This window comes from Acanthopagrus latus, chromosome 20 (genome assembly GCF_904848185.1).
Source record: "Acanthopagrus latus isolate v.2019 chromosome 20, fAcaLat1.1, whole genome shotgun sequence".
Classification (NCBI taxonomy): domain Eukaryota; kingdom Metazoa; phylum Chordata; class Actinopteri; order Spariformes; family Sparidae; genus Acanthopagrus; species Acanthopagrus latus.
Genome location: NC_051058.1, coordinates 6,269,388 through 6,292,139, shown reverse-complemented (window position 1 = coordinate 6,292,139; position 22,752 = coordinate 6,269,388). Strand labels below are relative to the sequence as shown.

The window sequence follows — 22,752 nt, the reverse complement described above, 5'->3', positions numbered from 1 at the left end:
GAGATGGGAAGACTTTGACCTTGATGGCTATTTTGCACTGTACAAGCGCCCACTGGCGAACAACTCCCAGAACCGCGCAGATGGAGCACGGAGACATCCAAACCTCAATCCCCAGACCTCGGCTTACACTTGGCCTCAAGCTTCACTTAACACACCATTCTAACAGAGGAAGGGGAGGAGACGGAGTGTGGAGGACAGACTGAGAAAACAGAAAAGTTATCAAACACCTCAGAGTCAGGATGAAATCCCGAATGACACTTGATACAGGCCGACATGTGAGTGAAGCTCTCAAGCCAAGGCAATCTTAAATAATTCCAACTTTATGCCGACCCATGAGCCCCCATCATGTTCTGGTCCCATTATTTTATCAAACTAACTATATGAAAGTGCATGACAGATGACAATGAACAAGCAACTCGATCTGTGCTTGACTATTGAGACTAAATGATTGGTCAGGCATCTCTACCTGCTTCTCTCCATTTGCTTTCTCTAGGGCACATTTCCTTACAGGGTATATCCTTGTCTGGTTGCCAGTCTGTTACAGATGGCCATTTAGATTGATGTTAATCTTTATTCACTTAGAGTTTTCAGTTAACCTAACTTGCTTGTCAGTGGACTATGGGGCTCCTAGTAGAACCTTTCCTTTTTCTTCTGAAGGAAACAGCATTTCAGCAGAAGCCCAGAAACTCCATATTGCTGTGTTCAAGTAATTAAGCCATATAAAGGTACAACCACAGGAGATTTGACACTTCTAGAGCATAATAGGAACTAGTGTGACACAAACAATTGGAGGTGAGTTACAGTTGGTCAAGGTCATTTAGTCAACGATGGTTCTTCTAACCATGACCAGGCCATATTTGCCCATAACCATCGTAAACTGACGTGCCTGATTGTTCTGTGTAACACAACAAAAGCAGCCCTTAGAAACTATTTGGTCAGAGCAGGCCCTTTCAAAAAATACTTGGACAAACCATTCGTCTTTCAGCGTCTATCACTTGCTAACTTCAACAAATCAGATCAACAGATCAACAGAGCCAGTTAGTAAATGAAGCTCTTGCCACTGCCACTCGAGAGAAGAGCAAAAATGTCTTTTCCATCAAGACAAGCCCTTAGTTCTGTTCTTTGCTCTCTTTTCAATGAAGAAATACTGACCAGTTCCGAGATTAACTTATGCTGTAGCAGCATTTAAGCAAACCTCTTTAGGAGCCACCATTGTTATTTCAAATGAACAGCCACTCTGTCTCTTGTTGTCATGCTTAAACCACAGCTGTAGCTGCTTGTCCCCTATAGGACACTAACTGGTTGAACCAACTTTATTTGACTAGGATTACAGAAGCAGAGCAAAACAGATTTGCAAGATCATATGATCATGTGATCTAGCAAATTCTAGCAGGGTAATTACCACAGCTGTATCAGATTAGTGTATAGTTCCTGATGGTGATTACAAAATGATGTACCGTGTCACTTAATCTGAAGGTAATGTTGAAACGAAGCACAGGCATACCAACAGAGAAAATGCAGAAATCTTACAATGTGTGCAAATAGTTATGCATTGATGTTGAACTATCTTTGCTTAAAAGAGGAACAACATTTAGCACCCTTTTATTACAAAGACTTGCATTGTCTGGTCACTGTTGAACCCTGACTTGAATCAGGGTCATGGAATCAGGTTGAACTTGAAAACCTGAGGATGACCCATTCTCATCAACAATAAACATTTCTTTTTCCCATGTCCTGTCAAGGCACTCTTCTGTGAAAGGGCAAGACATGACAGTTTCAGTCCAGTTAAAGTTCCAGTTCCAACCCAACTGCCAGCTCAATTTCAATCCCCAGTCCCAAAGGGCAGCTTCTGCTACACCTCCTCTTCTACCAAAACGACCACTTCCACCCCCCAGTCCAAACTGGAGAACCTTCCACATCTCCAGTCCCAGTTCCAGCCTTAATGTGGGTCTCAGCTCCAGCTCCTCTACCGAGCTCCAGAGTATCCAAACCTTAGGCGCAGACCAGGCCTGGGGTGGGCCCGCTGGTTGCCGGCATCTGGATCCAATCACGGGTGTTTGTCGTCGGGAATTGAATCAAATTAAAAAGTTTAATATTTAATGCGACACCAGATGGAAGCGGAGAGGGGAAAGAGGCCCTGCGGTCAGCACTAATATCCCCTTCTGAAGAGCCATGCTGCATTCCTGGAGGGAGAGCCGCTGGAAATATGCACACGCACGCACGCATGCACGCACGCACACACACACACACACACTTACAAAAGGCCATACACACAAAGGCACAATTAGTGCATCGACACTGGCAAATGCATTTACAGCCACAAAGGGTGAAAAGGTGCAGTACATGTAACAACGTCACTGTCCTACTGGACACCAGAATATGGATTCTACAAGCAAGTCTGTCAGTCCGATTGACAGAAGGAGAGATAAGCATACCTACTCACACACAAACACACACACATCTGAAAAAAATGGTGCTGCTCTCTAAGTTTTCAGCTCGATCACTTCCTGTCATACCAAAGGCCTGCTCACTTGAAGTAAGAACTAAAAAGCAGTTCAGTAAGTTCATATAGGAGTGACTGACAGTTAACAATACTCTTATGTTACGGTAAATTCTTCATCCATCCCTCAGAAAAGCCTTTCTTAAACCTCTCTTAGACAGCAATAGATATTTGGTATTCTAGTAAAATCAGAACATAAATCTTTCTGAGATCATTTCTGACATTCTCCAAAATGTCCATTAATACAATTTTTTACCACTGGGTGTGTACAATTTCATGCTTTTTTAGGCTGATATTAAAATTTCCGAGGACAGCGCGGCTCCAGCATGCAGGAATAGAGTCATGGAAGATTTGATTTCCCTCATTTGTTACTGATGCATTATATTATTTATTGGATTTTGATGTCGTCATTAGTGTCAGTATACAGAACACCATATCGGTCTGATTTTTTTTTTTTATAACAATGAGGGTTTTTTTATGATACCCCCCGGGGTCTATAAAACCAACTAGACCCGATCTAAAATCAATCAAATTTAACCAAACTAGTTTATTAGTTTTATACCTACAAAGGCTTGAGGCCTGGAGCAGCCTGTTCTAATCCTGTGGTCTCCCAACGTCATAAAACAACTTGTGGCCTACTTTAGGACTCTGACACTGATTAGGTACTATACTGTTATTGGGCAGGTCAGATCTAACACCAACTGTAGCTTTAAAACACAAGTTGAAATGATAATGTGGCTAATATCTGACATAAGACAGCATGAGAGGCTGTATCCTAAAAAATTAGGATTATACATAACTAAATTGTTGTCCCGATTACATTGTGGTGACAAGGTTTAGACAATAAAACACTTAAGTGGTGCTTAAGGTTAGGAAATAAAGTGGTTTTAGTTCTATTCTGCTAGTAATTAAACATAACCATTAAAAGGTTTAATAATGCTGTAGATAATTCACCCCGGATATTGCATCGCAAGATGGGATATTTCAGTCCGCTGTCGGAAAAACATTGTTTGTGACTTCATCAATGTGATAATTAACAACATTTCCCTATAATATTAATAGAAAACATTATTAGGTCAGCAATGTGTTTTCCTCAAAACACTGTTGCTGTTGCAAATAAACTGAATATAATCTGAATTTCTAGTTAACAGTGCTGGAAGTTGACATGTGGGCCAATCTGGCTGTCACTCAGCACATTGAGTCTCCTGTTGTGTATGTACGTTTGGCCCAGGATCAACACAGTATGGACGACTTCACGTCGGGCTGTAAACTTACGGGGCTTTAAAGAAAGTCGAGTAATTTGTCTATAGTGAACAATCAGTGCTGATGACCAACAGTGTAAATTTCCCTCATGGTATTTATAAGCAAAGCCCTGTGTTAGGGTATTGAGTTAATGTCTCCATCAATCATGACTGTAAAGTGTACAACTGATGTTGTACACTGCACACTGAGGGGCATGTTCCCAATCAAATTAATACTAAATGGGTGTAATGCTTTCAGTTTGTGAGTCTTTGTGTGGTTGTCTGTCATCAATCAAAATGTGGTCCTGGAGACAGCTAGTGTAGCAGGAACTAACACAGAAGAGCTTAGGTCTGTCTTTGGACCTATTTTTTTCACTGCCATGGCTCCACAATGGTGCAAGATACAGTCACAAAATTGAATTTGTGTATCTGAGATCAAAATGAAGGGCGAGTTAAGAGATTAATTAATCTAATTAATCGCATTTTAATCTCATATCTGCTAAAGGTACCCCAATAAAGAAACCCAGGCGGCTATCGTAACCCTACTAATCCAAAATCCACACTTCGTACAAAAGCTTAATTAAGCAGCATTACATAGTTTTAAGAATATGGGGAAATCTCATTGTTTGAACAGCAACACACAAATTGAAAGTTAGAAGGATGAAGGAATCACTTTACCAAGCATCAATAACAAAAACGTCGCTTGATATACCTGGTTAATGCCTGCCATTTTCTATGACTATGACACATCAACCTAGTATTATTTAAAATTATTCCTGATGATAGCATAGTTACTTACAGTGGTGTCTCTGCTGTTTTTAAACACACAATCTACCTCAAATAACTGAGTTTGAATTCAAACTTATACATACACAGCTTTTGTACGCTGTTGATGAGCATCTTTCTGCTGTCTGACTCTTGGTTTTTAAAAGTGTCCTGATTTATGTCATGAACGTGAGTGCCCCTGCTACTAACAGGATTTTGAGTTCTGATTATTATAACTGCAAGAAGCTGACAACGGCACTTATTGCTTCCATATTAGAGGGATATTCCGGTGTCAGTTTAATCCATGGTCTAACACACCGTGACACCGAGTAAGACCTTTTGAGCACGGTCAGATAAAACCCTTGTCCTTCTACAAAGGTATTGGTAAGAAGTGCCTGTCATACTTCATGTCAGTGCAACTGTTGTTATTTATGGGTATAGGCAATGAGCTATAGTAAAGCTAGCTAATGATCAGTCCCTTAATGGTGGTATGGTGATGGTGGTTCTCATCAAATCCCATCACACCGGTTATGTGGCATAATGAGAATTGTCCGTTTACTCACCATTATTTTTCCTTTCCAGACCCCTCCGCACCCACACAGGTGACAAACCCTTGTAGTAAAAGGTGTTTTTTTCACCTGAGAGGATGAGAACAGGTGAGCTAATGCGGTCAGTTAAGCACAGTGTGCGCCGACCCACGCTGTGCCCAGAAGAGGGCTAATCAGACAGCAAGTGGAAACACCTGTAAGGATGTACCATGTGTGGGGGGTTGCTTTTTTTATTCAAGAGGGTTTTTCAGTGTTTGGTACATGCTGACTTTTCAATCAACAAAATGACTGTTATATAAATTTAAATTCAATCTCCTCCCCCTCATGTTTTACATTAACCTGCTGTAATTGAAGGCAGTTGGCGATGTTCAGTATGCGTGGCACCAGTAAGAAAAGGAATCAGGCTGAAATGTGGAGCATTTCTCACCATATGAAGTATGTGTGATATGGCTCCAGTAATAGCAGGGAATGTGAATGTACAGCAAAACACGTGCTTTGTGATTAAGTTTGCCCATTGTGCATGTGTGTGTACTGTATGTGAGCCTGATTAATGTAATGAGGATTTATTTCAGCCCCTCTCAGAGGACCACCCTGACTGGGACACAAGACTGGGCACCACCTGGTTAGCCTTCTCTCTCTCTCTCTCTCTCTGTCTCTCTCTGTCTCTCTCTCTCTCTCTCTGTCTCTCTCTCTCGTACACAGCAACACTTGGTTCACGATGCAGGAATTTGCATAGCGAATTGCTGTTAGCATTACCAGGCCATCTCGCCCATGTCTGTGTGTTCCCAAGCTCATACAACCCAAACCTCTGTCAGCACCTGCTAATACATGCACAAAAAGCAGACACACATGCAAAATCCTCTTTTGCATTATCTCATTTTCGGGATACATGTTTTGTCAGCAACTCTTAAGTCGCTCACACACATACACACACACACACACACACTGGGAAAGCCCATCAAGTGGCGAGGGATCTATGGTGGTGGCGTGGAAAGAGAGAGACTAAAGAAATCCAGCAGCAGTGATTTCCATCCGGAGACGGTTCACTGGTGCCCGACTGCTCTGATCCTCTGGCGGTAACAATATTCAGCTGACATTTCACTTGAGTAACTTAATCTGAGCCCCCCTGCCAGCGATACCTTATTGCAGGGCTGGCATCAACACAGATGCACGTCTCAATGTAAACCATCCGCACACGCATGTACACAACTGGAAAAACACAGCCCCACGGCTGATTCTCATCCAAGTCACCCCCCCACCCCCGCCCCATATATGTTCCTTCAGCCCGACTGCAGGTTGGATTGATACACAGGCACAACATGAGCACAGCGTCTTGCAAATGTTGGGAAACAACACTCAAGTACTGCAATGTATAGTAATGTGGTGGAAGCAAAATAAGAATCTCTAATTAATAAAAGGGATTACTTATACTGTACGTTTATTTGCACAGTAAACCGTATTCCCACCAAGCACAAAAATTTTTACTCCTGACTTATCTGAAAAGAAGTAAAAGCAGCTGTTTTGCACTTCAGGCCAACTTATTGCTAGTCAGCGATTCCGGCGTGAAAAGTGAGTCAAATATAGCAAACCCACTGGGACTGTCCCATATATTTCGGATAAATAACCAGGCACAATAAAGTGCTGCATGACTGATTGCCAGTCATCGCAATAAACTTTCCTGTAACACTGATGATGCAGAATGACAGTCACCAAAACTGTATGGTAAGAGTTACAAGTCCATACCATAGTGTTGTAGTACTTGAAGTTGGACTTGGCCAGAAGACCACCTTTGTTAAAAGTCTCTGTCTCGTATCGACTGCATTCTTACTCTGTTTTGTCTCGGTCGTAGACAAAGAGGACTCAGTCAAGGCAGCAAACAGCACTGTATTGAATAATTGTTTAACACATTCTGTACTTAATAATGGCTGTTCAGTCAGGAACACTGTTGTCATAGATTTAACTATTTATTGCAACAAACGGAATACAATACTTTCCAGCGGCAGCCATGTGTGGCAGCATTTAGCCTTGTGGTGAGAATAGCTGTGATTGGTGTGAGATTGATTGGTAGCGATGATTTGACCTCTGTGTCCTGCATGAACTGACGCTATGCTTCATTTTGTAGTGGAAGATACTGGTCATTGAGAGAACCAGATACAAAATACATGCTTTGTGTTAGGCAGATGGTAAAACCTATTGTTCGTTTTTTTTGCTTGCTCGTAGAGAACAAAGTCAAATTTCCCACATATAAAATTCACCTCTGTGATGCTTTGTAATTGATTGTTTTATCAAGACATTTCTCATTGCAAACGCAGACACACATGCACAGAAACAAGCAATAAAAGAGGTGTGTTGGTCATAAGAGTGTGTACACAAAATGGACAATGTTATGATGCATTGTTTATAAGTTGATAAGTCGCTCATTTACACCTCAAACAATTATGGAACAACGTTATCATTGGTTTGGAGAGGTGGTTCTAGTTCCCTCATGAATGGAATTCCAATATTTAGTATCTTGAAGCTCTGTTTTGGCCTCCACCATCTCTTGAGGAAAAGATATGACTCTTTAGAGCTGCTAAATGCTCCACTGTGTTCACAAACTAATCGCTAACTGCTGCTGTTGGGTGCAGTGCAGGTAGCGTAAAGTGAGATTTGGGAGCATTTTTGGCAAATACAGCCACCTGCTGCTGACCAAAGTAACACAATGAGAGCTGTGAGAGGGAACCAAACGAGTGGAGTCGTGGATGGACGGCTAAATAACAGGCTGACAGTCACTGTGAAGCTTCTCTGCAGTTTCATCAGAAGGAGCGACCCCTTTTACATTGTCACTATCAACATCTACTGTCACCACTTCAAGTGATAACAAGTACGAAACTAAAAGAAGCAAATGAGTAGAGACAACCATATTCCTAACGTACATGCAATATTCAGAACATAAAAAAGCTGATTTAGATATGACCGGAGCAGCTTAGATCAAAAAAGTTCCCTGACTGATTCTTTACCTTACATTAAGATTAACGCAGTGACGGCTAAATGAAAGAAGCAGGTTTTGTGCGACTGACTCAGAAAAGCAGGGCACGGCCGAGTCCGATCCAGCGGGCGCAGTCAACTTTCCCCAGATAAATAAAGGTTATAGGAAAAAATCAAACAGGCATGTAGATTTTCACTGCTGAAACCCTGGGTGCATGATTTTTTTTTTAGGTCTGGCATCTCGGCATTTTCCGATGTTGTCCGCGGTGGGAAATACTGATGAATAAGTTCCAATGTGAGAAATCTGGAATATTTAACAAGTTGAGTGGGAGAGGCAGCTACTACTGTTGGAAAGCAGAAATCCTGATTTTGCCGACTGTTGTGCGATTCACCACCTGGTCCCTCTGATTGCTACAGGACTCCCAGGCCCGAAGTTGGGTGTCACATTCGAGTCCTACTGTTTACATTGGAGTGTGGTCTCGGCCGTGTGGGCTTCGCTGCCACCATTATACAAGAAACAGTAAAATAATGGAAAAGGTTTTAACGCGAGTGTGTGGGAACGGAGAGGCATGCGTGCGTTATATATTTAAATACGTGTGCCCTTGTGTACGTCGCACACGTATTTAAATGTGCATGCGGGCAGCTCACGTGTGTGTTAAAGCATGTGTGAATGTGCACAGGCATGTGCGTGCATGTGTGTGTGCGTAGGCGTTCGGTATGCCTGCCAGTCTGGGGTTCTCCTGGCAAAGAAAGGCTTCCCGCTGCAGCATCAGAGGTGACGAGGTGCGAGGGCGTACGCGCACACACACAGACACACACACACACACACACACACACACACAGAGGGTTTTCCTCAGTCTCGTGCCAAAGCAGAGAGAGGAAAAGACCAGTGCGAGGTGCTGGGAAATAAGCAGCATTAAAATAGTGAGGGCTTTTTCCACTGGCACGTTCCCACATACAGCGAATACACAGAAGTGACAGGTGACTAGGTCTGGCGCGACTTCTGTCTACGCACACACACCAAAAACACACAAACACACGTGATCCTCATACACGTAGGTCACATACCGCTCGAAAACACCTGAAAAACACGGACATCGGCGCGCAACGTTTGTGCATCGACACCCAGGGCCCCCTAAAAAGCATGTGCACGCACCGAGGTCTCTCACATAATTTAAATTCATCATTAACATGGTAAATACCACCATTAAGGAGCAGAAAAAAGTTTTTCCTTGCCATGTGCTTGGGGTTTTGGCTCGTGTTTTTGTGCAAAGTGTTCCATGCCGTGAACTTGATTTATTCATGTGTTCGGAGAGACTCTCTGAATCATGTTGTCTTTTTTTTTTTTTTTTTTTCAGCTTTCATTTTATATTCCGTATGGTTCCGGTAAGCACTAACAGGCCATCGCGTTCTTATTGCTCTCAAGTGTGCAGCAAGGTTCTTTAGCTTGGCAGAAATGAGTGAACTAGCCACACACACACACACACACACACACACACACACACACACACACAGGCACATGTGCTCAGAGCACACAGACTCATGCACACATAAGGTTTTTGTTTTTTTGTTTTGTTTTTTTTTCTATTCAGATACATTTCCTGAGGAACAAAGCAAAGTTAATATCAAGAATCCTTACAATCTTTAAAAAAAAAAAAAAAAAAAAAAAAAAAAAAAAAAAAAAAAAACCCCTTCCAGAAAATGTTCTTATAAAATGGGATTCTAAATAATAAAAGACTTAAAAGCCACTCATATACTCAGACACAGTTGCCTTGTACCAGTTAACCTACATTCTAGGGAAATCGTGCAGCTTCGCTAAATTTTGTTTTTGAAAAGGCCGACAACCATCGACCATAGTCACATGGTGGCCATTTTGCCTCTGACATCATAGTCAGGGTGGGAAGCTCAAATGTTCTGCAGCTGTGTTCCAGGTTCACATAAAAATAGTGAATCTGACAAATAGTTACCATTTACCACTTTGTCACTGATTAGCAACTGAAAGCACAATGGAAAGTGAAAATCCGGAGGGAGATCAGGCAATATTCAAGGTATTTTGCTTCTGTTAGAAAACAGCTAACATTAGCATGTAACTCCTACCCAGCTAACATTACTGTTACACAGTGAGATAAGGAAGGTGTAAATTCATGTGAACAGTATAAACAACCAGTAGTATATTTTTCAGACAAAAAACACATTTCAGCCATTAAGGCCTTCATCAGTGCGCTACAAAATGGCCGCCTTTTGGCTCTTCCATTTATAGGTTAACAGACAGTCATGTGATCATTACAGCCAGGTAGTAACACGATTGGTCTAGACAGCTAGTTGAAGACCTGGACCACCCGACAGGAATAAAAATTGACTTAAGGGGGGCTTTAAATTAAAGCCACTATAAAGTATAAGCCAGTAAAGCCACTACCACACTTGGTAGCCATCTAGCTCCACTACTTAGCTAGCTTGCTTAACTGATTAACTGTTGACATCCCCACTGAATTCACTGACTTTTGTCCCCTTAGGCTTAAGCATAAGCTAAAATTTAATGCAACAGTGACATCAATTTGACACTTTGGCAAAACAAATGCTAATTTATACAGCTAGCAGACAGTACACCATTAACATTAATTTGGAGTCACGGCTAAGCTACACCAGAATGACACTCAGCAATAACCAATGCCATACTTGGTAGCTGTCAAGGTCCACGAGTCAGCTAGCTTGCTTAGTATAGTTGTTAAAGTGGTTCAAACAAATAACTAATTCAAAACATTTTTTTTAATAGGTACATAACTTAGACTTACTATGATTAGTAAATCAACACAAAAGCATTCTACAACTATTTTGATAGTCGAATAATTGTTCTGATCGGCTTTTCAAACAAAATGACTGACAAACATTCGCTGTTTCTTCTTCTGAAATCTGGAATGATTTGATCCTTTTCTTTGCCAAACATGACAGACTTAGTATCTTTGGATTTTGGACTGTTGGTCTGCCAAAGCAAGATACTGTACATCACTGGTCTGTGGGAATTTATAGCAGGTATTTTATAATGAAGCCAGTGGCCCTCATAATGCCTGTGTACGTCCCTTGTCGGCTATATATTTTGAGTTCTTCCCTTCCCATTACCTTACCCAATTTGCCCATTAAGTCCCACAGCAAAACACTGTGGCTCCTGTGGCTCGAGCCACGGAGGACTGACTCAAGCAGTGACTTAATTTCTGCCTCGAGAGAAACGCTTCTTGTTGATCCAATGTATTTGAGCCGTACACATTGCAAGAACATTCGGTTCTGATGTGCGTAGTCGAGGACATCACATACCCACATAAAGCGTCAAACAGCAGCAGCATATTGGCTGGTACTGAGGAAAGCCAGCAGCAGATGGTCTCAGTGGCTGTACACCATCCATCCAACACATAAAGCCATCAGCACCAAGACTGAACCAACAGATCATCAGAGCAGGAGACATGATTCAGTGGAACCATATAGCCCCGCCACTCCCTGCACTGTGTGTGTAGGCAAGCTGTGTGTTAGTGTACCACAGCATGCCCATTTAATATCCTACTGTTCTGACAACGAGACAATAAGTCTGACGGATACAGTGATGTAATATATGCCAGCTTCAGTTAACCATCAGGAGAGATGATGGGGGAAGGACAGGGAGAACCGTGGGAGCAGGAGCTGTATTGCACAGACAACCTGGCAAAAAGGTAAGGAAAATTTCTGCTTGGGGTTAAAAAAAAAAAAAAAGAAAAAAAAAAGAAGAACCACAGCTACAGGTCCATCAATACTGTTTTTGTGTAGGCAGAATAAGAAGTCAGCATTACCATGATTTTCTTTGCCATGTCTGAATAAAAAAAAGAATCTTTGTCTTTGTCCTTCGTCCGGTTTTGAAGCACAGATGATCTTGATTTTCAAAGTGCCATTGTTAGACAACAAAGGTGAGAAGGCCAACACAGGCCCTTGACGAAGATGGTGGGCTTCATGGTCCATTGGGTCAGAAAAAGAAAAGGACAACTGGATCTCACAGATCTGGTGGACCCTTTCTGATGTTACAGCAGTGTCTGTTGACAGCGGTGGCTAATGGTTGCAAGACCTGGTGGGTGTCAGGGTAGCTTTGTCCCTCACGCTGGGATCCATGACACCAAAAACTTGTAGGGTAATCTGGACAACAGTGGCATGAATGTGATTCTTGCATGTGCATGTTCAAATGTCATTCAAGCATGTGGATAGTGGTGCTTTCGTAACACTTGGGTTGTCTCACCTCAAATTTCTGTAGCTACACATAAAGGGTACTGGTATCATAATTTACCCTGCCCTACCCCAGACTCACATTATCTGAAGTTCATAATGGAGTAAGGGACATTCTCTAAATGTTCTCTAAAGGTTTTATAAAGGTTATTGCAGTGTAACCTTCTAAGAACCTTCAGGGATCATTCCCTAAAGGTTACCTCTTTGGTGGGTAGCTAGCTTACCAGACAGAGAGACAGACAGACAGGCAGACAGATTGACAGTGTCTACCATCTTCAGATAGGCTACTAAAAATAGCCTCGTATGTCAATGGAATTAAGGAAACTCATGTGGACCCAGCTGGATAGCCCCTACGTCCCTGCCATCACATTTTTTGTGCACCCTAAAAATGAAAGACCAGCCCCTGGATAATTCCCCCGGGACTTACAAAGTGATAGAGCAAGGGGGACTATTGTCAACAATAAAAAAGTAAAAAGTGTAAGTTGCAATTGTGTCTTTGAAGAGTCTTGGGCAAAACTCTCAGATGGTACTAGTTATATACCAAAGGCCACAGTGTCAGGGAAAGGATCCACCTTTCTAAATGAATGTGGAAAGCTGACATAATGATCAGTGATGATTTTCGCACTGAAGCGAACACCTACTTCACCCAGCCTCGCCGCTGACTCCTGAGAGAGTGCAAAGCCGTGCAAGACCTAATGAGTGTGGAGTGAGAGGTGGTAGATGGAAGTTTTTTTCTTGGCCATTGAGATAGTAAATGGCAGTGATGGTCGATAGTACTGTGGTTTGTGTTCTCCATTTACTTCTGTAATTATGGATGTTGTTAATAGGGAGATATTAAGATCCCATGGGTATGTGATTAGAGTACCCTATAAACAGCTTTTCCATCTGTTGTCTGTGTGTAAATCTGAATGAACACATCATAATTAATCCATCTTGTTATGCAGTTGTCAGCAGTGACAGCTTTGCAGCAGGTAGGCTCTAGATGAATTGGATCATTTGTTTGATTGCCAAGCTGAGACCTAAACTGTGACATGGTAAAAACAAACATTCCCTCATCTTTAACAGGGCAAAGTAAGAGTAAATGTGAATGTGTGGAGGGATGTAGCAATTTAAATTAACCCAAGCTTCTGAATTACAATCTCATATGTGAAGATCTATTCTATTAAGATTTATTTTATTTAATTTAATTTAATAATTGTTATAACTACTATCATAATCTTAAATTATACACGAAAAGATTACAGATTATCACGTTTTTCTATCTGTTCCTGTTTTACTTTATTGTTAATATAAAGTTTCTTCTATTTGAATGTGTCAAATGTTTCTGATTAATGCTCTCTCTGGTATATTGTTGAATAATTGTGTATAAAAGATAATGTCCTTTCTTTGTGACCTGGCTGTTTCAGGTGAAGAAAATTCTTACTTTTGAAGCACATGTTTAAATTTGGTCAAACAGTCTGCTAAACATCAACATGAAAGAGTTGAATCATGCGCGAGTCAAGACTTATCCTGTGGAGTTAGAATGGACTCCAACGTGCTGGACTCAAGTTTGGATGCAAATTGTTTTCAGTTCATCTATTTGAGGAAACTTTTTTTTATAATCTCTCTTTTGGCAACCCATATAATGACTGTGAAGCCTGTTTATATAGTTATTATCAGCTGAAATAGGATCTCCAGGCTCACCGTGCACGCTAGCTCGCAAGCTAGTTGACACAACCAGAAAAAGATTTAGGATACCCATTAGCACTTCAATGTGTGTCAAAGTCAGTATGTAGCAAGACCTGTCGACTTATACAACCTGGTGTTTAACTCTGCCTTTTCATTGAACCGAAATTGGGATTCTTACCGCTGTCATTCGCTTTGGAGAGTAGCCAGGCTTTCTAGCAGTGGCCATGTTGCTAACGTTTTGACAGTAATGCCACAAGGAAATGCTAGGATGCAGTGACAGTGAACCAGAAACATGAAGATTTGGGTAATAATGTTGTTTTACATTGTCATTTGATACACGGTTATAAAAATATCTATTGAAGCCACTTTAAAGGAAGCTACTTATTTCATTGTCAACACATTTTAATGGGGCTGCAATCCTTACGAAATGTAGCAGCTTTCTATTCACCTAATAAGCCCATAAAAACTTCATTGGTGGTTTGTGCAGGGCGCACTGGTGGCCCATGAGATCCTTCATGAGCAAAGAGAATAATTGCTATGTGATGCAGAGCGCCGAGGGTGATAGAGCGGTGAATATGAGTCACGCTGGTTTCCCCCCTCGGTCATTATTCTGTCATTGAAATTTCACTTGAAAACCCAAGAGCGGTCCCGAAACAATCCAGACACTCATTCACGTACAAGTTAATACATTACTAATTATGGTCTACGCCCACTGCACGGACAGCATAAGTCACAGACAGGCCGTAAATGCAACATCGTGTCCAGGAGTCGCCATTGTAGTCCTGTTTTACACACATATCCTGCATCTGTTAAGTTTCAAAGGGCAGGAGTTTCTGAAGTCGCAGACGGACACCATTTATTATTGAATTAAAGTTGCCAGTGCAGAGTGTTTTTTTCTTTTCTTTTTTTTGCCGATATTGAATATCTTGAAATTTGAAATATTCTCATGCCAAAGTGTCCGCCTCTCTGACTGCTAAGAGTTTCTTGGCAGAATGGAAAAGCCTCTGAAACTGCTTCTATAACATTACCCACCAAAATCCCAGCTGATATGAAAATAATAATACTTATATATAAAATAATAGTCTTGTGTGCTTGTGAGGAAAATGTCAAATGGCAATCAATTTCAATAACTTCCCACAGGCTGGATAAAATTTGAACATTGTGCAGTCAGCAAAGAGGCAAATAAATGTCTCCTTCTTCATCTCCATCCACATTACTGCAGCTCAACACAAACAGCCCGACCTGTTGTTGGACTGTGATCTGCAGTGTTTTTTTCCCCTCCATAGGAAGCACATGTCAAGCTCACTCAACACAATATTGCAAAACCAAACATCCTATATTTCCACCGTTGGAATTTTAGGAATTACATTTTCCCCCGTGCACGTTTTTTTTTTTTTTTTTGCAGGGAGCTGTGGCCTCATCTCTCAGGGGCTGCAAGAGAGGAGTTTGTGGGTTCAACTATGACGACCGCCGAAAGCTGTCAGTCTGTCATGAGAGCAGGCAGATAAGTGTCAAGGTGCTTATTTGGTCTGCTGTTGTGCATTTCAAAGACAGTAACCATACTGACCGTAACCTTACACTGAAAGGATGTGCAAAAAGAGAAAGAAGGAGCTATACTGATGAGAAGAAGGTGAAATTAGTGGTGGGTAATTATGTGAGGGAGAAACAGAAAAGAGACATTAGGGGTCATTTTCTCCCCATCCTGATTGAAGAGACTTTTCTTGGAGGACCGTAAGAAAGGCACTCATTCTTTTTCCTCCGAGAGCTCCTCGCTAACTCCCAGTTGTTTTCTTAAAGAAGTGATCCGCCAAAATACTTCATCGCAGCAATAACAGAATTACGGCTGACGTCAACAAGAATTGCACTTGAAGTGTAGCTGGTGTGAGTTATTCGGGGTGTCGAAAGATTTGATTCTTCAAATGCAGTTTCCGTTTGGGTTTTTTTTTTCTCTTTTGCTGTCTGTTTTTTCATGCCTGACGTTAATGAAGGGACATAAAACCAGTTGGAAAACGCAAAAGGGGGTGGCAGTTATTTCCGAGCAAATCCATGAATGTTTTTTCAAACTCTGGGTTTTACTGCCTCGACCGTCTCACTTAATTTGAGGGCTAACTTTAACAAATCATCTTGCACTGTGATTTCAGATCATCCTCAGTGTAGTGGGCCCGGTGGACCGAGCCAAATATGCTATGGTTTGGCCCACGGCTTTGGGACCTTTCCGTGTCAAACAGAAATAGATCTATTACATGATGTGAACATACTGATCATGCTGATCGTCAGTTGAGGCATTTACATTTACGTCGCAAGCTAATGTGGCTAATGCTCTTCTATAATCTGTGCAATGGAGAAAAGTGCTCTTAAAGCAAGCCATAAAAAAATCACATTTCAATAATCTGCACTGAAACTCTGAACAGGTTAAACACAACTGATTCAGTGTGCATCCATGCCACCTACGTTTCCAATAATGATCAGTTCCCACGCTTGAGCCCCGCTGCCTCTCTGATCCAGCAGCGGATTACTGCATGTCCCTGGAATGTCCTTCATATCACAGTGATAAAACCACCAGACGTCTTACTAAAGAGCCGGGCCAGCACTGTTGCAGAATGGTAGTTTCCCAACTTTGTGACTTAAACCATGGTGATAATATCGGAGACAGGCAATAGAGCCGCATAAAGAAACAAACTATGTTTTCATTTTATTTGTAGATGATTGGACTTTTCAATGCGCTGTCGGTGCCGGTCTAAGGTCTGGTTGCACCAATTATCATTCTGGGGAAAATATGCTCAGGCATGTTTCTTGAGACCAATCACATTTGTCCTCGGCAGAGCTAAACCCAGGAAGCAGTGAAGGTGGCTCTGCAAAAATAGTGTTCAGTGCCGGCCTGCCTCTACTCTGTTTGACTCGGCGCAGCAGCCCAGCCAAGGGATTTGCATTTCCACCACAACAGGGCGGTTGAAGGTGCGTCCTAATATAATTATAACTTCTTCGCAACAAAAGCCCTGTGTTATTTTGTCATATAAAAGCTTTTATTATAAAGCAGCATCACAGGAAATGACATGGCGCCAGCAGAAACTAAACACGACTCCCCAAACAGCTGAAAGGGAACACGATAAAACGGTAAAACGCAGCAGATGTTTGAAAGTACAAACAGGACAAGAGAAACACTATCACACAGATAGTGAAACTGAGGACAACAGAGCCTGAAGTAATCGTTAGTCATGTTAGCAGTATGTCTGTGATGCAAGGATTACCATAAAATGTGGTACAGGCATTCAAATTCCCTTAAGGTGGAATTGTAATAAGTTTGCAGAGCCACCAACATTTAATCGCATCAGATCAAAACCCTTATTTCCCCAAAATGTGTTTGACTGCATTGAGTTCATGACTAAGCTAATGACATACCCATTAGCCACGGCAGTATTTACGGCAAATCTGCTATTGTTAGCATTTTGACAAGCTGAACCAAGATGACAAACATTTTACAACTTGAGCGAACGCTCAGGCCGAAACCATTACCCGCTACAATCTACTTCTTCCAGTATCATTATTATTATTTTGACATGACCGACATGCAGCAAAGGGCCACAGGTCGGACCACAACCCTGGGCTGCTGAGGCGAGGTCACAGCCTCTGAACACGGTGCTCAGGTTTACCCAACTGAGCTACTGGAGCATGCCGGACAACCTACTAGGGCAAGTAGATGTATCATCTGGGTGAAAGGTGCCAATATCTGTACAAACTGTCAGTCTGAAGATGGAAGTTAAGTCTGTATTCACTAGCAGACTGAAGTTTATTCATTCAGGTTAAAAAGTTCTGTAAATTGCTCATAATCCTGTGATCAGAACCAGTTCAATTATGTGGCTGTTCTGTGATTAGCTCTGTAAGAAATGATAGATACAGCGACTTAAGATCAACACATATCAATTTCCCACCCACCTCTGGATTAAGCCCCACACACTTGCAGTAAAACCCCAAGCCCCAGTTAGCAGCTAAAAAAACCCCCAGCAATTTCTGCACTGTTATTGTTACCATGCTAGCGTAGCATTTAGCTCAAAGCCCCGCTCCGCCTAAGTACAGTCTCAGAGCTGCCAGCATGGCTAAAGACTCTCAGTCTTGTAAAACTTTCTCTCTCATGCTCCGTTGTTTTTTTCCAGCCATCTTCCCTTTGATCTGCCCCATGCAACCCTTTATCCCTTCATCCCTTCTTCCATCCCCTGTCTCTCCATCTGCATTGTCCCAATTAATATTCTCAGTCAAGCATTAGGCCATCTCGGTGGTAATAAGCGCTGAGTCAAACGGGCCCAAGAGGCATAACTTTACGAGCTGTGACTCCGTCCGACTCCGTCTCCAAGTCTGTCTAAAACTGTGATCAATGAGTAGTTGCGAGTGATGCTGCAAAGGCCGCTAAACAAACTCTTTATGTTGGAGAGACGCGGGTGGAACATGGAGGGAGGTGGTGGATGGAGCTGTTGACTTTTACTTGATCGCTGAATGGCAAAAGCCTAAACAATATGATTGCCCGCTCTTTGATGAGATTCCATGAGGGCGGAAAGAGGGCGGATTGTAAAATTGTCTTTAAATGGCTCCAGAAACATCAGACTATCATTATTTTTACGGTTAAAATATTATTTAAAGGTCAAACGCAGTGTAAATCAGAGCTGTTTACTCAGGAATGGCCTGTGCTCATTTGCACATCCTTGCATTATCCTTGCATGATTCCCCCTTTAAACGCATTTTCTGACTTTCCCAGTGTTCAAGAAATGCCGCATCAACAACCTGTTGATCAATAATGTGCCACCCTGATCTCCTCATACTCATACGCCGTTTTTAAACGCCAGCTTTTCCAGGGCTGACAACAACAGTGGTGATGGACTGTTACAAAGAGTCATCGTTCGAAACACTTGCTGCTGGCACCTGTCAGGGAGGGGCAGAGGCGCCATAAAGTGGTAAAAGGGGAGGAAGAGGAGGAGGGGCTGCAGGAGAGGCGGAGGGAGGAAGGGCTCGGGTGGAAACCCGACAAGCTTTTCCGTGACAGGCTTTCACCGAAATGGCGGTGACAGACAGGCCTCACGCTGACAGCTCGCAACACCAGGCTCCCCTCCGGAGCTGTCGGAGGCGTGAGGTGATGAAGAAAACAAACGCACGCACTTTAACTGAGACGCATTTTTTAGCAGAGTGGTATTTTCTGTTGTTTTTGATGCGAGTGATGGATTCCTTTGAGCCACTTTGACAAAATGAAAAAGTTTGACGGTGCCGCTGGGTTAGAACTACTGTACAATCATATCGGTCCAGAGGAAAACTTCTGTAGGGACTCACTACATATACTGTGCAAGTTCAATCAGCTGTTTCTCATGGTGTTTGGTGAAGCTTGGACTCTTTTTGTTGCGTTTCCACAGACGGGGTTTATTTTTCCTTTAAGATTCTTGCCAAGTGCAGCTTTAACGCATTGTGGTCTCATTTAAAAACCATTTTCAATATAAAGCAAACTCGTTCATCATCTCAGCCTTGATGATTGATACACTCAAGTAATCCACTGTAACAAACTTTAAGGGTAAACTCATGATAGATGGTGGCTTCTTTTTAGATGTGTGTGCGAGGGCACGTGCATGTGTGAGTGTGTTTGTGGGGCCGTCGATCGTGTTTGCATTTGCATCTCCAGATGCAGCTGAGTCAAGGGTAATAACACTGATTAACGTGTGTGTGTGTGTGTAGGTGTGTGTGTGTGTGTGTGTGTGTGTGTGTGTGTGTGCGTGTGTGTGTGTGTGTGTGAGTTTCCACTTGCATCCAGATGCAGCTGAGCGAACAGGAAATGTGGTGTTAACTGGAGTCTCACTGCAGCGGCCCACAGGTTAAATGGTGTCACACTCAAAGGAAAGGGTTAAACGGAACCACATGGACACACACACACATACACACAAACAGATGCACATGTGGACGCAATGTACACAAGAAAAGAAAATGCACGGGCGCTTGCACTCGCACAAGTTTCGAGTATACCATGTACGCATGCACACACACAACACACACGTGCATGTAAAAGTGTAAAAATGCAGATGTTCCCCTCGTCACTCGCTTCCTGTCTCACTCACAAACTCAGATGCAGCGCGCCGCCATTAAATTCAGTCACTTGCAGTCTTTCTCCACCTCTCTATTGTCTGTCTGACAGGCTGGCTCGAGAGCGTGTGAGCAAGCGTGTGTGTGTGTGTGTGTGTGTGCGCGTGTGCTCGGCAGCAGCAAATCCTCTTCTGCTATATATTAGCGGTTTTGTCGGGGCTGTGTGTTTGGCCCGGTTGCCACGGCGACAGACCCCGCAGGCGAGCTTTAGGGCTACTCTGTTAGCATTAGCAGTGTTTATGATGGCATCGAGCGGAGAGAGAGGGAGGGAACCGGCGGGGGAAGAGAGAGAGAGAGTGAGAGCAAGATATTGAGAGATAGAGGGAAAATGTCAGACATGGATTTCATTAATTGGATCATGTTTTTGTATTTTATTTTGCACTGTCTTTTCCATCCCTTTTCCTCAATTCTTCGCACCATATTTATATTCTGTCTATCAACAACCCCTTACTTTTTCTGGGTTTGCTACTCTTCCCTCGTCCTCTTCTTATTTTTCGGCTGTTTTCTCTCAGAGGTGTGAAGTTGTCCAAGTGCAGACAGATGCACTTCTGTGACTAAATAAGGCAACGCAGGTGACTTTTTCATAATATACCAATCAAAATGCAAAATTGAATCATCAGTCGACGAGCTAAAAACAAGTTTTCCGCTCCATTTGTCACTTTCTGGGGTTGTCCATGTGCACTCAACCTCACTTATTAGTGATATTTCCAGCAACAAACTAAAGGACTAAACATAGATTTAACTTGGGCTCGACTTTAGATTTTGGGCGCCATGCTGTTTTTTTAAAGGAAGGTTGTCATCCCCAAAGGAATGAAAAGATCATTATTTTTCCTCTATTTAGGAGGATTAAGCACTGCTAGGGTGTTGCTGTTCTGTAGCAGGTGTGTCTTGCGTCACACTTAATCTGGTTTGGTTGATATTTTCACACTTGATTTTGTGTTGCATGCCATAGCCGATTACAGCTGATTGTGTTTTTAAAGGGCTATAAAACAATTATTAGATGAGAAAAAAAAGTAGAAAATGAATACATTAAAGGGGCACTTCACAATTTTTGATTCATCTTATTAAAATGGTCAGATAATGTTTGAAGGAGCTATGTCAAGTCTGAGATAATAACCCCCTGATGATGTCACCAGGGTCAGCTCGGCATGCTCGGCATGAGGTTGCAGACAAAATTCTTTATTGAGAACCTGAGTCACAAACTGGTTGTATGGGGTTGGAAAAATGTGGGAGGTTAACAGGGAGAAGGTGTCTGACAAAGAGATGCTGCACTATGGAAGGTGTAGTATCCAGTGATGTTGACACTTCACATCAGGGTATCTCAGCCTCCGCTGTATCAATTTGATCTTTTGATGATGCACAGTATATTAAAACAAGAATCTTTTCCCATACAAGACTTGAAAAATGTAGGCGCAATTGAAAAAAGACTTAGATTGGGCTGACCTGGCTTATGATCAGAAACTAGCAAGCTGACAACTACGCTAACACAGCCAAACATCAATCAAGTGCAACAACACAAGGCACAGAACTAACCAAGCCAGCTAATATGACTTAGGAGTCTGACGCCAACTAGTCCAGCTTTGTGTCTGTCGCGCAGTCTTTTATTTAGCAAAGCTGTCGACAAAAAAGACGGTCTGAGAGTCTTGTCTCTTGCCTTTTGCCCAATCACTTGCCTCTTTTTCTCCTCTCAGTTTCCTCCATCATCGCCTTTTTCTTCGGTCTCTTCACCTCCGTCATGATGTCTGTATAGGCGGCCGAGCCCGGTTGAACCTCCTCTTTCTGGCATTCCAGGACTGTAAACAAGGACTTTCCTCATTTTGGCTCCAAGCAGCGTCAGCTAGGCTGGCAGAGCTAACTTGTAGCGTCAGTATGCAACAGTTACAAGCTGCTTTCAGGAAACTCCATAAATCACAGAGTCAAGGCAGAGCGATACAATAGGGAATCATTTATTGTAAAGCAGCACTAGTAAGACAGCTTGCAACATTTTCCCTTTTTTTTCAGATGAGCATAATGAGCCCTGATAGCTGCGGGAAACTCTTCGCCGTGACTCAGATCAGTTCTAGTTGCCTTGATTATCACGTTGTACTACTCGACGACACATTTCCATTTGTATATTTCTGTTTGTACACTATGTCAAGTAGGAATCAATCCCGCAACGTGTAACACTGAGGTGTGTATATTTGCTTTGGGCTGTACGTCTATTTCACAAATAAAACTCAACAGGCAGCGACTGAAATGCCATGTCATCCATCAAATTAGAAACATAGCAGTCTTTATGTCGAAGAACTGAACGCAGTGGTAGGTGAGGGGCTTCTTGCCGGTGCATTCGGGGACGAGCTGGCTGCGAAAAAGCACTGCAATTATGAGCTGCTGGAAAAACACAAAAGGCCAAACACAAGGAAATATAGATGTTGTGAAATGGATCATAAGATTTTGACAGCTAACTCAAATCTAATATGTCACAATCGCAAAAACAGTCCCAACCCAAAACAGTCCCTGCTTACACCCGATCACAAATTGATAACATCTGGTTTTCATGAGGTAAGGTGTTGAATTCTTTAAAGAATTACAGTACCGATGTGTCTGACAATAGTGTGCCTTTGTGGTAATTACATGGAAAGTGAAAAGTAACAAAATGCAAACACTGTAATGATTTATAATGATATGCTTTTCTAGCTTAGACACAAATAGCCTACCCTCAATGGCCCGCCTC

At 42.3% G+C, this 22,752-nt stretch overlaps 2 long non-coding RNA genes across 2 annotated transcripts in view; both read right to left on the bottom strand.

The window, feature by feature from the left end:
• The window catches only part of LOC119009891, a 114,073-nt gene that overhangs the window by 50,878 nt on the left and 40,443 nt on the right, over positions 1–22,752 (bottom strand). The window lies entirely within an intron of this gene.
• Positions 1,587–5,167, bottom strand: LOC119009892. Its single transcript, XR_005071840.1, has 2 exons — positions 5,070–5,167; positions 1,587–2,253 (listed from the first exon to the last, which is right to left on the bottom strand). It is a non-coding gene; the product is annotated as an uncharacterized LOC119009892 (long non-coding RNA).